This window comes from Podarcis bocagei (assembly GCF_964188305.1).
Source record: "Podarcis bocagei genome assembly, chromosome: 17".
In the NCBI taxonomy this organism is placed as follows: Eukaryota; Metazoa; Chordata; class Lepidosauria; order Squamata; family Lacertidae; genus Podarcis; species Podarcis bocagei.
In genome coordinates this window covers 5812582-5817356 of record NC_138143.1, presented here as the reverse complement: position 1 = coordinate 5817356, position 4775 = coordinate 5812582, and positions in this window count along the sequence as shown.

Here is a 4775-nt window from a genome sequence, read left to right as displayed (position 1 = left end):
CTCCCCCCCCCCACCCCGCCACAAGTTATTGTGTTGTTGGGCCTGAGTTGTGTGACTGTAATGTTACAGTCTGGAAGCCAATGTGGTTTCCTCCAGAGGGTGTTGGGACTCCTACGCCTAGTTCTGGTTTGAAGGGACCCAAAGACTCTTGTAGCACTGTAAATACTAAGCCTTTGTGAACTTAAGACTGCTTCCCTCTGATGACAAGTTCCCAGTTCCTTATTCAACACACAGCTACATTATTATATCATCTAGATAGCTCGGTTGGTAGGTAAAGGTAAAGGACCCCTGGACAGTTATGTCCAGTCAAAGGCAACTATGGGGTTGCGGCCCTCATCTTGCTTTCAGGCCGAGGGAGTCGGCGTTTGTCCACAGACAGCTTTCGGTCATGTGTCCAGCATGACTAAACCACTTCTGGCACAACAGAACACCATGACGGAAACCAGAGCACACGGAAACGCCGTTTACCTTCCCGCCAGAGCGGTACCTATTTATCTACTTGCACTGGCATGCTTTCGAACTGCTAGGTAGGCAGGAGCTGGGACAGAGCAACAGGAGCTTACCCCATTGTGCGGATTTGAACCACCAACCTTCTGATTGACAAGCGCAAGAGGCTCAGTGGTTTAGACCACAGCACCATCCGCATTCCTTGGTTGGAGCATGGTGCTGATTCTGTGAAGGTTGAAAGTTTGATCCCCATAAGGGATAGCTGCATATTCCTACATCACAGAGGGTTGGACTATCAGCGGTTCTCAACCTGTGGGTTCCCAGGTGTTGTTGGACTACAACTCCCATCATCCCTGAGCTCTGGCCTTCCTAGCTAGGGGTGATGGGAGTTGTAGTTCAACAACATCTGGGGACCCACAGGTTGAGAAAGGGTGGTCAGGCTCCCTTCCAATTCTATGATTCTGCCCTATGGGCAGCTTGAACAAGGAGCTGAAATTTATATGTGTTGGTATTTTTTGTTTTATAATTGGCTTTTAAGGAAAAGAATAAATATGGTAAAATAAAAAGGTGAATTCTCTGGAAGCCTAAATCCAGGTTTGGGGCAAGTACTCTTTGGTGAGAGAGCCCCAGCAGAAATTTAAAATCACAAAACATGCAGCAAAATAAAGCATGGAAATATAGACTGCTAGACCTTTAAAATAGCCTCTTCTAAGTTGCTTCCAAAATTCCCCACTTCCCTTAGCCACAAGAGACCACAAGTTTGGTAAGTTAAAAATGGTCTACTTACAAACAAATCAAAGGTCAGATTTAAGTGCTTTTCCATACAGCAGCAAGAAAAGGCAGGCAGCATGACTTAGCTTCAAAATGGTAAAAGGTAAAGGTAGGTAAAGGTACTCCTGCCCGCACGGGCCAGTCTTGACAGACTCTAGGGTTGTGCGCTCATCTCACTCTAGAGGCCCCGGGTCACGTGGCCAGCTTGACGAAGCTGCTCTGGTGAGCCAGAGCCGCACACAGAAACGCCGTTTACCTTCCCACCGGAGCAGTCCCTATTTATCTACTTGCACCCGGGGGTGCTTTCGAACTGCTAGGTTGGCAGGCGCTGGGACCGAGCAACGGGAGCGCACCCCGCCGCGGGGATTCGAACCGCCGACCTTTCGATCGGCAAGTCCTAGGCGCTGAGGTTTAACCCACAGGGCCCCCGCATCCCTATCAAAATGGTAAATATCTCTAAAATAATTGTATGGAAACACAAGGCTTGCTTAAGCCACACAGTCGAAGTTTGGAATATCCAGTTTAGACATCCTTACTGGTAGGGTTCACATAGTGCAGTGTTTCCCAACCGGTGTTCCCCGGCACACGAGTGTGCCGTGAGACACCGGCTGGTGTGCCGCGAGATGCCTGGAGGGAGGCGGGCGAGTCGGGCGGCGAGAGGCGGGGCGGGGGCGGCAAGGAGAGGCCGCGCCTCCTGCTGCTGCCTGGCGCTCCTCCTCGCAGCCGGCAGCGCTGCCTGGGCGCCTCCGCACGACTCTGTCTCGCTGGGTTTGGTCTCCCAGCAGAGACGGGTCACACGCGCCCCTCCCTCCCTCCCTCAGCCTGCGCGGAGGCGGATTGAGCGCAGCTGAGAGGAGCTGCCGAGGGAAAAAACGTTCACTTTTGTGCGTCCCTCCCGGCGTGACGCTGCGCGCTGACGTCACGGGGCGGGGCTTTAATGGTGGTGTGCCGCGAGATTTTTTTTTAGTACACAGGTGTGCCGTTGCCCAAAAACGTTTGGGAAACACTGACATAGTGGAAAAGAAAGAGAACAAATAGTTTGGTAATGCTTCGAGATGAGGGGGTGTAACCTAGCTAAGTCTGGCTTGACAGCTTACTCTATGGTCTTAACCCCTCGTGCATTAATCAGAGTTAAGCATGTTGGTTATATGAGGTTGGATATATCCCACAAAATGCACCTCAAAATAAACTTTGGGCTGCTCCTATACTGTACATTCTTTGCAGCATCAGTCCTCCATTTGGCTCTGCATATGTCTTTTTGCCTGGCTGAATCTTGACATGAACACAGCGCCCTCCTTCAGAAATGCATTATTTATCTATAACTTAATAAATAATAAAAAAATCTATGGCCTTTTAAACTAAGGGGGTTTATAGTTTTTGTTTGTTATTATGGTATGTATTTTTGTGTTTTTATATTGTAAACTGACTGTGATCTTTGGATGAAGGGTGGTATAGATATTTAATAAATAATAACAGGAACTTGTGTAATCAAGACCTCTGCTTTAAAAAGGTGCTTTGGGGCAATTTACAAATCATAAAGCATATCAGACGAAACTATGCTTTCAGAAGACACACACAAACACACACACACACACACACGCAAACAGAAAAAAGAACAGCAATAAAAACCTTGATTTAAAAGTCAGACTGTCTGCAGCATTTTAAAAAAGGCATTTCATCATAATTCCAGTTACAGATAGGTAGCCGTGTTGGTCTGCCATAGTCAAAATAAAAAAATTCCTTCCAGTAGCACCTAAAAGACCAACTAAGTTAGTTCTTGGTATGAGCTTTCGTGTGCATGCACACTTCTTCAGATACACTGAAACAGAAGTTGCCAGATCCTTCTACATAGTGAGAAGGTGGGGAGGGGTATTACTCAGAAGGGTGGTGGGAATGGGAGATTGGCAGATAGCTGAGATGAGCCTGTTGACGACTCTTAACGACTGTAATAGGTCTTACAGGAAAAGGCAAGGGGTGAGAAGGTGAGAAATGGCTTAGTCATGTATAATGAGATAAGAATCCAATGTCTTTGTTCAGACCAGGTCTCTCCATGGTTTTAAGTTTGGTAATGAGTTGCAATTTCATCATAATGTTTTTGATCCGGCAGGAAGCAAAACAAGGGAACCTGGAGCTAGGCTGTACCTGCCAGCTGAGGGGAGTAAGGAGATAAGCGTGGAAGAAGTCACTCCATACTAGGGATGGGAATTTGTCCAACAAAACCCAGATTAAAAATAAAAATTGCAAGGGCCAGGGGCCCTCGTCAGACACCAGCCCGTGCTATCTGGGATGTTGTGGTGCCCACAGGTGCCACATTGGGCGTCCTAGGTCTACACTGACTGGCAGTGGTTTTCCAAGGGCAGAAAGCCCATTAATACTTTTTAAGATGAGAGGGGTCTTGAGATGGTTCAAAACTAGACATTAAATTTTAAAGGGATTGCAACTATAATGAGAAGACACAGTTAATGAAGATTATAGAATGGTCAAAGAACTAGAACATGGGTAGGCAAACTAAGGGCCAGGGGCCGGATCTAGCCCAATCGCCTTCTAAATCCAGCCGTGGACGATCCAGGAATCAGCGTGTTTTTACATTAATAGAATGTGCCCTTTTACCGGTATTTAAAATGCATCTCTGGATTATTTGTGAGGCCTGCCTGGTGTTTTTTACATGAGTAGAATGTGTACTTTTATTTATAATACATCTCTGGGTTATTTGTGGGGCATAGAAATTCGTTATTTTTTTTTTCTTTTCAAAATATAGTCTGCCCCCCCCCACAAGGTCTGAGGGACAGTGGACTGGCCCCCTGCTGAAAAAGATTGCTGACCCCTGAACTAGAAGCTCACTGTTTGGTTTCTTCATTGGCAACTTGAGTGAGGTGAAAACGAAGACTTCCACAGGGAAATTTGTGTCCTGTGAAAGTGGGAGAGAATATAGTGGTGGTTTGAAAATAGTTGTTTTTCATATCTCTCTCTCTCTCTCTCTGTGTGTGTGTGTGTGTGTGCCATTATCTAAAGAGGAGGGGCAGAGTATTTTGACCTTTTTTATTATTTAATAAGGGAAAATACTTTTGCCACCACTTTCAGGGTCAGCAGAACTACAGCCAATACCTGTAAAGGTAAGGTAAAGGTACCCCTGCCCGTTCGGGCCAGTCTTGCCAGACTCTAGGGTTGTGCGCTCATCTCACTCTATAGGCCGGGAGCCAGCACTGTCCGCAGACACTTCCGGGTCACGTGGCCAGCGTGACAAGCTGCATCTGGCGAGCCAGTGCAGCACACGGAACGCCGTTTACCTTCCCACTGGTAAGCGGTCCCTATTTATCTACTTGCACCCGGAGGTGCTTTCGAACTGCTAGGTTGGCAGGCGCTGGGACCGAACGACGGAAGCACACCCCACCACGGGGATTCGAACCGCCGACCATGCGATCGGCAAGTCCTAGGCGCTGAGGTTTTACCCGCAGCGCCACCCGCGTCCCCTGTAGAGTTCCCATTCGTCTTGGAATGGCCGAATGGTAAAGATGCTATGGAGCACCTTTCTTAGGAGGGCATTCTGTGGCAAATGG